This window comes from Podarcis pityusensis (assembly GCF_964106645.2).
Source record: "Podarcis pityusensis genome assembly, chromosome: 3".
Taxonomy (NCBI): Eukaryota; Metazoa; Chordata; class Lepidosauria; order Squamata; family Lacertidae; genus Podarcis; species Podarcis pityusensis.
In genome coordinates this window covers 93,821,188-93,834,166 of record NC_138026.1, presented here as the reverse complement: position 1 = coordinate 93,834,166, position 12,979 = coordinate 93,821,188, and positions in this window count along the sequence as shown.

Sequence of the window (12,979 nt, the reverse complement as noted above, 5' to 3'; positions counted from 1 at the left end):
TCCCCTTCTCCCGACAATGCACTCTGTGAATGCATCTGTTCTGTCTTTATGTTACTCGTGCTGAATCTCCGTGCAAGCCCACGAGACAGGTCGGTATTATTCGCACGAGCTCTGGAGATTTCCCCGGTTAGGCAAAATAACCTGCTAATTATGTGGCTCAGATTAAAGGTTCAGAAATTCCGAGCCAAACTTACTCATTCTTGAGAGCAGATCCACTGAAATACATGAAGTTTTAGTTAGCCGTGAAAAACGAGCCCCTTTGATTTCAGTGGGTCTCCTCTAAAGGATGACTCAAGTCTGGGTCCAGTCCAAAGGGTTCACACGCCTGGACTTCCATGTTGGGTCCCTAGATATTGCAGGACTACAACTCTCATCATCCGTGTCCATTGGCTAAACTGTTTGGGCATGATGGGAGTTGTAGTCCAACAGCATCGGAGGACCCAAGGAGGTTGAGGAATACCAGCCGAAGAAGTCCACACAAGGCGTCATCGGTTCCCACCAGTTGGCCTAGTCTACTTTCTCCGTGGTTGAGGAAAGCAACGAGAGTCTGACTTCCCATAGACTTCTTCCTTCCCCAGGCAATGAGCCTAATATTCGGAGCCTAAACGGAGCCTCCACATCATTTCTATAATTCGATCCGAGCCACCCGATCTGTTTGCTGGCTAGATGAGGTCTTGTTCTTCCACCTGTAAGCGTGTTCTTCCACCTTTCTCTGGCCCAGCAGAAATATGGCCCTCCATTATAAAAGCACTAAAGAGAGTGGAAATTCCAATCTAAGTTCATCTAGGCAGGCTCTCCAAAGCGTCCAACAGGTGCCTGTAAACTGGCGTCGTTATCTTCTGAGCGCTGGCTGGAGAGTTGGCCTCGCTGAACTCAGTTGGACTTAATTCGGGTGCGTAAGGTAGATAGTTCTCGTGGTTTAGCCAGGAAGTGATATTTTCCAGTCTGACTTTTTCCTGGCTTCTCAGGAAATCAAGACACAAACACACACATACACACCACAAAACAAATTCCTCATTCTCTTTCTTTGCTTCAACTTCCCATACAAGCGGTGGGGGTGGTTCGAGAGTCTGTTAAAATATAAAGCCTACCGAAAAAAATATCGGTTTCTTTAAGAACGGGGACTTCGTCCTTGGTTTAGGAGATCCGAAGGACGAAAACAGGATATGAAAGATAGAACTCATTCGGTTCCTAGGCCTTCCCCCAAAGCGTTATTTTATTGAGTTAAGAATAAATGGACTAAGCAAACTCCAGCCACCTTCCACATTGCCTGGAATGAAGCGGCAGCGCAGGTCACGCTTCCCGGAAACAGGCGTGTTTTGATCTCGGCGGTTTTTTTGGTTCTGATTTTGACTGGTGAGATGGAGGACAATTTAGCAAGCAATCGGGTACAGGAGTCCGTCTCAAAAAGGAGGCCGTCTCAAAAACCCCTCGAATTAAAAAAAATCACCTTTTGATTTATTTTTTTAATTGCCCCTTTTCATCCTCTTGAAATATGACGTTCCTCGTATAAGCTGCGTAGCGTCAGATGCGCCACACCTTTCTTTGAAAGGCACAAAGACTGGGATTTATTTCCAGTTTAGGATCCGGTCTCTCCGACCAGAGATGCCAACTGGGCGCGCAGACTCGGACTGGAGACGAGGCGAGCTCTTGAATTCTCCTCCGTTTGGCGGCTCAGTCCCTTTCTCAGGAAACAGGGGGACTTCTGCCGCAGAAAAAGGACTAAGATTTAAGCTTCAGGTACTCAAGAGCTGGAGAGGTCAATCACGCTGAATTCAGCTTGGAAGTAATTGCAAGCGAGTTTCACTCGACCGAACGAGCGAGCCTTCCCACATATTTAGGATAGGATAAGGGATAAGGGTCAAACGACCCGTCGAAATCTGAAAAGGATACAGGCGGTCAGTGGTACAATTTCAGGCCAAAGAGACTGACTTGCATTGAAATGTTTCCCGGATTGAACGTGTAGCCTTTGGGATGGCACGAGAGGGAGATCCCGATAGCGCGCCGCTCGAAAAGCACTTTTCAGAGAAGGGAAATCCCAGAGTTCGCATATGCAGGCTAAAAAATATATGATTCCATGACTCGCCCGCGTGGAACATTATTTCAGAGTGAAATAGAAAGCTGTGATGATTCTTTTTTTCCTGGGTAGCCTCTCCATCTTAAACACACAACAATGCGCTTTGAAATGCAAGGAAAGTCCCTTCCCGGCGCGCTCCGCGCTTCCGCGAGTCCCGGGCGGGCCCGCTTCCAACATCTGCTTAGGACTGGGGGGTGGGGGGTAGATAAGTTCTTGTTTTTAATATTAACTCTGTTTCTCAGTCGCTTCGGGGGTTCACGCTCTGGACAGAAAGGCGGGGGTAAACTCCTAAAATTAGGATATTGAATAGGTATTGAGGATGGAGTCTCCGTAGTTCAAGAATTTCAGCCTTACTGGTCATGGCGCAGGAAATTTTAGACTCTACACTATATGATATTTAAGGGATTTGGGGTCGTCCCCAATTCCTTCTTCCAAAATGTGGTGAGCCGGCCCAGCTTGCGTTGGGGGGGCCCTCGGCTTAATCTGCGGTGAGGAAGGGGCTCTGGCGTTTCTCCCCAAAGACAACATCTCCCGCTGCTCACGTGGGGGCTCCGTATGTTACAGGAGCCCAGCCACGAATGCCATAATTTCATATTCCTAAAGATTCGAGCGTTTCCCCCTCCCTTTCCCAGAAACACAATGGACCTCTGTGTGCAGCTGAAGTGAAAAATGTTGAAAAAGTCCTGTTGATTTCAAGAGAGGGTTGAAAACCACCTGCTTAATACTCAGATTCCAAAGAATAAATAAATGGTGCAACGCTTCCTATGGGCGGGATCGGCCCGATTGCAAAAGCGAATTGCCGAATATATGCCCATATATACGTACTGTGCACACACGTATAAAATAAGGAGTCACACAAATATAGTTGCTGGCGAAGCGAAGCCAAGGAAACATTTTTTGTGAGGGTGTGCCTCCTGCAAATTTCATATTTGTCCGTCAAGAAACGGGCAACGGCACAATAATCTGGAATTAATGCATGGTTTGGGGACGGCCTCGCAGGCCTGCTTTTAACCCGGCACAAAGAGTCTCTCAAGAGCTGTGCAGGCAGATTAAAATGATAGAGATCTATTATTTTTTCCCTTTAAGGAAAGTCTTTTTTCCATTTCTTTAAGGGAAGTCTTCTAGACCCTGGGCTGGGGACTATGCACGCTTCCAATTCAATGGGTTTGCGTGTCTACAAACAAACAGATACACACTGGGTTGGAAACGTGTATATAATCCCGGCTCCAGGAGCTGAGAGACCTCGCTTTTTAAAATATATCTATCTAGATATCTGGTATAAGGAAGGGAGTGCAGAACAAAAACAGTCCTCAGATACCACAGTGCAATCGTAAGAATGATTACTCGGGAGTAAGTCTTACTAAACTCAATCGGACGCAGTCCCTAGTAGGTAAGTGGTGTTGGGGCTGAGGTCACGATCCTGTGCAGACCTACCAGGGAGTAAGTCCCGCAGAACTAACTGAGACGTCCTTCGCAGTAAACGTCCCTAAGGCTGGGCGGGAACTGGCACATTTCCAAAACAGGTTTACTCCCGGAGTAAGCCCCATTGAATATGATAGGGATTTACTCCCAAATATGTGTGTATAAGATTGTAGCCTAACAGCTAAGTTAGCCTCCCAAGCTAGGGGGACTCTTCATCAGCAGTAAAACCGCTCTTGGAAGACTGATTCGGAACAAAGTGGTGCACTAACAGCTTTGGCGACGATCAGGCTTGTCAAAGGAAAGCGTTTGGCGCGTCCCTTTCATCGCAGGTGAAGGCGAGAAAGTCCAGCGTCTGAGAAAGGACCAGGACGTCACTAAATAAAGGACTGGGGTGATATTCGCCCTATAGCGAGTATTTTTCATTGCTATTAAAAATACAAACTAATACGGTGCATCGTTCGATGTTTTAGGAATTAACATTTCGATTCACCACTCAGTTGTACAGAAATAGTGACATTTAAGAGGATCTGTGTAGCTGTGCTCCTCTTAAACGTTCAGGCCCCATTAGTTTATATGGGTATGATTTCGGCCTGTGTTTAATATTGCCCATTAGAGCTCATTAGGACGGTGAAGGCTGTAATTCTATTGAGAGTTATGTGGGAGTAAATCCTGTGGAACTCAGTGGGGCTTACTTCTGAGTAGACACGTATAAGTTTGCATTGTCAGGTTACAATCCTGTGCACATTTATCTGGGTCTAAGGCCCACTGAATGCAGCTAAGCTCTTTTCAGAGAAGACATCCTCGGAGGGCATTATAAAAGTAACTAACTAGTTATCCAAACGTTATTGAAGAAACACAACCAGGGAAATCCATATATATTGGCTTTGTTGCGTTGGAAACTGAAGACTCAACGATCTGCAGAATTTTAATTTTTAATTTTTTTATTTTGGTTTACAACAAGATCTGAAAATATACCAGAGGAAGAGGAGACCTGAAATGTGAAGCAAATCTCGTTGAAATCATTTTCCTAGGATCAGCCTGACCGACCTCTGGGGCTTCTCTGAAGTAGGCGGGCTGGTCGTCCCAAATACACAAGTCTCAGGGTCACACCGCTGCGAAGCGATTTCCACTGCAGAAAGTAGAGTTATATGCGCATGACACGTTTTCGTGGAAGTATGGCCGACAAAGTTCGGTGGGATTTATTTCCAAGTAAGCGAGTGTAGTATCGCCATTGTTGAGGAAGGATACCAGCGGGACATTGAATAAAGTAGCGGCGGAATATTTTATATCATTGGTTTTCCCCTTGATTCCAGAAACTCATCCCAATGTCCTTACCCTATTCAGAATAGCGGTTTGCGCGACACACTAAAGTTCAAAATAGTAATAATAAATTGCACGTTTATTCGAAATCCAGTTAAAACTATTAGTTAATTAATTCAACAAAACTGATGAACTTGATCCAGTGACACCAGCTTTTCAAAGTCTGATAGCCAATTACGCCCCCAGCGCCCTTTGCCTCGTAGCTCCCCCCACTGTCCGCTTTGGGCACCGCTGTTTTAGATGATGATGATAAAAGAAGCAGCAGCAGCAGCAGCAGCAGCAGCAGCAGCAGCAGCAGAGTTTTGTTCCTAAATCCGAATTTACAGACCGCTTCTTTAGGTTGGGATCCTACCAACCTTCCTTGGAAGTGAGTTGCCATTGAGATCAGGGCGAGGGACTGACTCCCACGTCCACGTCGCTTCAGCCCGGCGGTGCCAACGTGGCGATGGGTGGCTTCCTCAGGAGGACTTGGAGGAGAAAGGCCCGCGAGATGCGTTCAAAGGGGAAGCAGGCAGTCTCTCTCCAACGCGGTCTTGGCTTTCCGTGCTCAGCAGGCAAAAAGAAAAAGAAAACTATCTGAAAAGAGGAACCCCATTTATTCAACCCAGCCCAGAGAGCGAGAGAGAAAATGGTGGTTTTAAAAATGTATATCTTTCGAAATGGCTTTGGAGAAGGCTCAAAGAAATCCCGGGCACTTTCTCCTTGAAATGCACTTCGGTCGGAAGCTCTCGGCTCGCTTTCCTTGGCAGGACATTCCCGCCCCTGAAAGTTGGTGGGGTTTTCCTTCCAAAGAAAGCGGCCGCGATCTTAGGAGCGCTTAATTGGAAGAGGCAACCCCTCCGAGTGGGCAGGGGAGCTGCTCCTTTGCATGTCAAACGTGTCTTACTTAGCCTGGATCTACAGTACTTGGTCCAACTAAGCGGCCCTTCTCCCCAGAAATGGCCTGGTCCGATTTCTTTCCTAATGTTGAAACTCCCACTTAGATTTGTTTTGTTAGGCACCAGAGGTCTGACCTGACAACTGCCACTAAGTCATAAATACCTTCCTTAGAGGTAAGGGGTTGGGGATGGTGGCGGCACTCCAGCTGCAGACACTCCTGGGGGAAACGGGTTGCCTTGACCCATTGCAGTCTGGATTCGGGCCTAGTTTGGGGTCCGAATCAACGTTGGCTGGCCTGATGGCGGAAGCAGGAGTCTGATCTTGTTGCTCTTTGCTTTTGATACTGCTGACCATGGTATCCTCCTGGACCATCTCAAAGAGATATGAGTTGTTGGCACTGTTTTATACGGTAGTTCCACTCCTACTTATGGGGCAGGGTTCAGAGAACAGGGTTTGGGGATTGGGCATCAAGCCCTATTTTGTCCCTAGTGCTATTTAAGATCTATAATAAGTCATTGGGAGAGGTCATGAAGACATTGGGGCACATTGGGGCAGCTCTGTTTCCGTTACATTTTGGTCAGGAGAAGCAGTGACTCTTCAGAACTTGTGGCTGGTGAGCTGGATGAAGGCCAATAACCTAATATTGAGTCCTGATAAGATGGAGACTCTGTGGGCAACAGGTTTCCAGGTTCAGGAGTTGGGGTGCTGACTGCTTCTGCACAGGTTTACACTTCCTCTGAAGGGACAGGTATGTAGCACGGGGGTGGGTGCTCCTTGATCCATCTTTATCAAAGATAAAGGCTCAGGAGAGGAGTACCTGCTACTAGCTTAATGTGGTATGCCAACCATGCCCTTTCCTGTGCATGGATAACTTGGCCACTATGTTTCATGCATTGGGAACTTCACTGTTGGACTACTGTGATGCACTATATGGGGGGATTCCCTTGAGACTAGTCCAGAAGTTGAAGATGGTGCAGAGTGTTGCTGCTAGGTTGCTGAGTGGCTTACCTGAACAGGTGTGTATTACACCTGTGCCCCGGGAACTGCACTGATTGCTGAATAGCTACTGGGATTTATTGTTGTTGTTTAGTCGTTTAGTCGTGTCCGACTCTTCGTGACCCCATGGACCAGAGCATGCACGGCACTCCTGTCTTCCACTGCCTCCCGCAGTTTGGTCAAGCTTATGCTGGTAGCTTCAAGAACACTGTCCAACCATCTGGTTCTCTGTCGTCCCCTTCTCCTTGTGCCCTCCATCTTTCCCAACATCAGGGTCTTTTCCAGGGAGTCTTCTCTTCTCATGAGGTGGCCAAAGTATTGGAGTCTCAGCTTCAGGATCTGTCCTTCCAGTGAGCACTCAGGGCTGATTTCCTTCAGAATGGATAGGTTTGATCTTCTTGCAGTCCATGGGACTCTCAAGAGTCTCCTCCAGCACCAGAATTCAAAAGCATCAATTATGGGACTTATTACTAATCAAGAAAGCCTTGCACAATTGGGCACAACCAGGTTGCCTGGAGGACCTCCTGCCCTTCATAGATGTGCATGACCACTGAGATCATCGGGTGAAATGTTACTTGTGGCATTGCCCCCTAAAGAATATCATAAGGGGGTGACAAAACAGGCGCAGGATAAGCCTCCCAGTTTCACGGCGTTCACTCTGTACTAGACTGCATTCATTTGTAGCGCTCACTTATTTCGACGCAGTGAATTTAGAACCGGGTGGGACTCTTCCTTCCGACTAAAAAAGTTCGGGGTGGTTTGTCAAGAGGTTAGTTGCCCCTCAGCCTGTGAGCTGCTTGAAATTCACGTAGTATCCTAACCCAAGAGAAACGCTGCGATTGAGAAGAAAGCAGCTTTTCTTTTGCCGAAATGAACTTGCCCTCCAAGATCACCCCAGCACTAAGCCGGTGAACTGGAAACTCTTTTGGTTTCAAGAATTACATAAAAGAATCACGTCGGGTGTGGAGAAGAACCGTCGTCCGCGCCTATTGGGGTTGATATGAGAGTCGTAGTTCAGCAGCATCTGGGGGCGCGGGCAAAGGTTCCTCACATCTGTACGTTAGAAGCAGCAACGGGAGTCTCTTCTCGCGAACTCAGAAATAAGTCCAGTTTAGCCAGAAGGCCCTTCCTCACTAGTAAATGTCCCCGGGTCTCATAAAATTCAGAGGCACTTCACTATCAAGGCTTGAATTAACGAGCTGGTGCAGAGTCGCTTCAGCAGATATGCTTCCAAACTTAAAAAGGGCTAGGATCCAGAAACCTTGGGGTTTCCCTCCTCCCTTTCTTTCCATCATCATGATGAGTAGGTTAAACCTACTCGGCTTAATCGAGCTGTGGATGCAACAAGCTGATGGGCTAGCCTCTTCTACTCCCTGGAGGAGCAACTCTTCAGCAGTTTCCCCGCGTCCTTTCCAGCCGCTTGAAACTGACCAGGAAGCCTCGTGGCAATGGACCAGCCTCCAACCAAACCAAGGGGAGACTCGGGCGCGGTGTGAACTCTGCTTATGAACAAGAGACATTTGTTCTTAGAGTGCCGAGGGGAAGCGCTGGTTTAGGCAGGAGGCGATTCACATCCCTTGGTGAAGGCGGAGACGTTGAACGCGAACAATCAAGTGATACGAATATGCCAAGGGTGTATAAAATGGTCTCTAGGCATTGGTTATCTCAAGCACCCTTGCAATAACGCTGTATTATCAATATGATAATCCTCATGAACGAGAAGGGGCGAGTCACTCTCTCTAGTATCAGCCCCTCCGCATCTGTAATGTGGTGACACCTGAACCCGAGGCTCACTCTCCTTTCACGGCCCCAGCTCTCAGCTCGTCTTCTATCCGTTAGTAGCCTTTAACACGCTGGTTTGTTTGAGCCTTGCACTCTGCGCGTCCCTTCGTTGTTTTGGCTTTCCAAACAGGCGAGGCGCACGTGCAGCCTCAGCCGCCAGCCAGAGGCGAAGGCTATAGATTGACCACGTGGCTGCTGGCATTGTAGTGAGTAACCCGCACGCAACCCTCGAGGTGGTCCGCACGAACAAGAGAAAGGGCGTCTCTATCCACAAGCCAAGGAAGCTGACGTGCTGGCATCATCCGGAATTTGGTAGTCAAGCGCCATACAGGAGTCCCAAGTTTGCCTTGCAGGTTCGACTGGCGGTTTAGTACTAGATTGTATGGTTTGTTACATTTGTACATCTGTTCTGGGAAGCTTTTAATGCTTGATGTCGTATTGTGTTTTAATTTGCTGGAAGCCGCCCAGTCAGATGGGCGGCATATAAATAAGTTGTTGTTGCTATAACCTTGCGCTGGAGTGAGGTTTTGGCGCCACATTAACCCTTCCAAGAGCAGTGGGGCTGAAAGATGGTGATTAGTCCAAGGCCCCCCAAGCAAACTTCAGGCTTCTTTACACGATCCTCAGAAGCAGACCTTCAAATGCATCCTTTATCCGATGAGGGCACCAGCCAATCAGAACGAGGAGGAATTAAAGCACGTGCTTAAAGCTTCCGTGCTGAGATACTTAAAGCAGGAATGAGGAACCTCTGTCCCTCTTGGTGGTGTTGGGCTCCAACTCTCATCAGCCACAGCCAGCCTGGCCAATGGTCAGGGAATGATGGGAGTTGTAGTCCAACAACCTTGGGAGGGCCTCAGGTTACACAGCCCTGCTCTGGACCCGAGGGAAAAACAACACTTTCGGTCCTAGGAATCACTCCTCTGCAGTTTCTAGGCCATGGAATCCAACGAGAGAAACCTGAAGAATCCTTTTGCTTCCTAGGTCAGCAGTTCTCGATCGCGCCTTTGACTGGATCCGCACAGACTTCCATATCCGGCCCAAAGCGGTTGTGTTTGGATTCTTGGCTCGTTTAAAAGGCACATGCGAAGTCACTCCGAAGTAACTGAATGCCAAACGCTCCAGGCGAGTCCCCGGTGCGCGCGACGCAGGACCCCGCTTGGCTGATGGGCTCCACCTTTCCACTCCCCGCTGGCTGCGATCCTTGTAAACAGCGATTCCCCAGGGGCCCCAGAGGAAGGAGGGCCCTCACCTCTCCTCGCCCTTTGCGCTCGACTGGGACTCCGCTTTTTCAGGCCCAGCAGATGTAAGGAGGGCGAGCCATTAAAGCGGGCTGTTATTTTCCCTCCTTCTTGATGGAGGTGCACCGGGAAGGTCGCGGCTGCGGCGGAGGATGGGATTCCGGCTCCAGATCTCCGCCGAGTTGTGATGGAGGCCACCTGGCCGAAACCAGAGCGCCTTAATGGGTTTAGCCTTTGCTAATTGGTGTCTTAGAAGCGGAGGGGAGCCGAGGAAGCGCTTTCCTGAGCTTGTTTAGACATCTGCAGACTACAGAGCCCGATCCACCAACTAGTCGTTTATGCTGCTGGGGGGAGGCTTAGGGTTGGAATGAGGATGAGGGGGAGGTACAAAAATAGGGTGACCCCAAATCATTAGGCATCCCTACAAGAAGGCCCTCTGAAGCCTTTGAGGGCCTTTTTGATTTGAGAATAATGCTTCTCCCAATATGAAACTAGGTTTCTTGCTTCAGAAATGTTGTCTTCATCAAAATGAAAATCTAATTGATCAGTTGGTCAGCCAAACCTATATAATGAATCAATTAAAATTTCTTTAGCTGGGTTGCAAGCCCTTCTAAGAATCTAGTTCCTATTTCTTTTGTTGTTTAATCTTGACTATATATCTCTATGACCAAGTCTTTAGAGCAGCAGTTACTGTAGAAAATACTTGTTATTTATGTGACAACAGCTGCATGGCCGTTGTTAGCTCAGAGATGGAAAGAAGATGAAGTCCCTACCAGAGAAGAATGGCAAATGAAGCTGTTGGACTATGCCGAAATGGCAAAACTGACTGGAAAGCTCAGGAACCAGGAAGACCAAAAGGAGTGGGGGGAAATTACAAGTTACCTTAAAGACCACTGTAAGCAGCTGAAAACATTAGCAGGCTTGCAATAATACTTGTAATGTAACAAGAACTATAAATACAATGGAGTTATAAAAAACTTGGTTTGTTTTAAAAAAGATGCAGTAGAAAAGGTTCAATCAAGGGGAATGTGGGAAGTCCGGAGATTCAGGAGAAGCTTCTAACTTCAGATGTGTGGTGGTATGATTGTAAACTTAAATATGTAAAACCAAATAAAAATTATTACATGTAGAGCAGCAGTTACTGTCCTGTGGTACTCCAGACATTCCCTACAGTTCCCATTATCCCTGACCATTGGCCATGCTGGCCAATCCCTGATGGGAGCTGGAGTCCAATAACATCCAGAAGGTCACAGGATAGCCATCTCTGCTTTACAGAGAGGTAAATGCATAGAATCATAGAATTGTGGAGACCATGAAAAGGACCCTGAGGATCACCTAGTCCAACCCTCTGCAATGCAGGAATATGCAGCTGTCCCATATGGGAATCAAACCTGTGACCTTGGTGTTATCAGCATCATACTCTAACCCAGTGGTTCTCAACCTGTGGGTCCCCAGATGTTGTTGGACTACAACTCCCATCATCCCTGAGCTCTGGCCTTGCTAGCTAGGGGTGATGGGAGTTGTAGTTCAACAACATCTGGGGACCCACAGGTTGAGAAAGGCTGCGAGTCTAACCCATGGGTAAGCAAACTAAGGCCCAGGGGCCAGATCCGGCCCAATCGCCTACTAAATTCGGCCTGTGGACAGTCCAGGAATCAGTGTTTTTTTACATGAGTAGAATGTATCCTTTTATTTAAAATACATCTCTGGGTTATTTGTGGGGCATAGGAATTTGTTCATTCCCCCCCTTCAAAATATAGTCGGCCCCCCACAAGGTCTGAGGGACAATGGACCTGCCCCCTGCTGAAAAAGTTTGCTGACCCCTGCTAACCAACTGAGCTATCCAGTTGTGAAGTGGTATGGCACGTGGGTGGAATACAAAATATGTTGGGTTCAGTCACAGACCTCTTCAGGTAGAGAATAAGACAGCTTCCTATATTCCCCATAGTGAAATTTAATATAGGACCATAATCTATTGGAGTGGATGGGGGATGGTCTTCATCTGTACCCAGTAATAATAATTTATCCAGAACAGTCCACTGCATCGTAAGTATCCATTGTGGCTGCTGTCCTGCTGCTCCTGCACACAATACTTTGCATGTGTGCTTAAGACTCCAAGCTAAAAAGCTCAGCGTTGGCAGTGCAAACTGCTTTGTGCTACCAGAGCACACTCCCACCAACCATCATGGTTGCTCCAGCAAAGAAACAATCAGGAGCTCACTTTAGAGGATGTCGGCTGTGAGGCAAATAGGTGTGGTTTGTGAGCCTTGCAGGCCAAACCTGGATCCCTGCTAGGTCAGATTTGACCTGTGGGCTGGAGGTTCCCCATCCCTCTCCTAGAGGTAAGTGCCACTGAATGCAATTGGTCTCATTCCCAGGTTAATGTGTATGAGACTGCAGCCCTGAGCTGCTTAAATCCAAGGAAAAACATTGGGATGCAAGCACTCTAAAGGTAAAGGTAAAGGGACCCCGACCATTAGGTCCAGTTGTGACCGACTCTGGCGCTCATCTCGCTTTACTGGCTGAGGGAGCAAGCGTACAGTTTCTGGTTCATGTGGCCAGCATGACTAAGCCACATCTGGCGAACCAGAGCAGTGCACGGAAACGCTGTTTACCTTCCTGCCAGAGCAGTACCTATTTATCTACTTGCACTTTGATGTGCTTTCGAACTGCTAGGTTGGCAGGAGCTGGGACCGAGCAACAGGAGCTCACCCTGTCGCGGGGATTTGAACCGCCAACCTTCTGATCGGCAAGTCCTAGGCTCTGTGGTTTAATCCACAGCGCCACCCGTGTCCCAGGGGCAAGCACTCTAATTGCATGCAAAATCACAGTTCCTGTCTGCCCATCCCCAAAGTGTTGTAAACTGTTTTTGTTAAGTGGAAAGCCCTCAAGAAAGTCTCTGTCTGTCTGTCTGTTTGTCTGACACACACACACAGAGAGAGAGAGAGAAAGAGAGAGAGAGGAGAAGGAGGAGAGAAAGCTGCATAGGGAACAATAAAACCCAAGTTCCCCTTGTTTATTTATGGTGATGAGAAATCCATTGACCCATGAGTCTTTGTTTTCAGGTCCGGGTAGATAACTTGGAGGTTGGGGAATTGAGCAAGTTATCAGGCTTCAATGGTATCAGAAAGCAGCTTCTCCTGTAAGAGCAATTAATACAACCTCTTCCAGATGGTCAAAGTAGCTCATATGCTTGTGTCATGGGAAATGGACCAACCCCTGAGTTTATTAAAAATATTGGGAAAAGAAACTGGTTTGTTCCTGC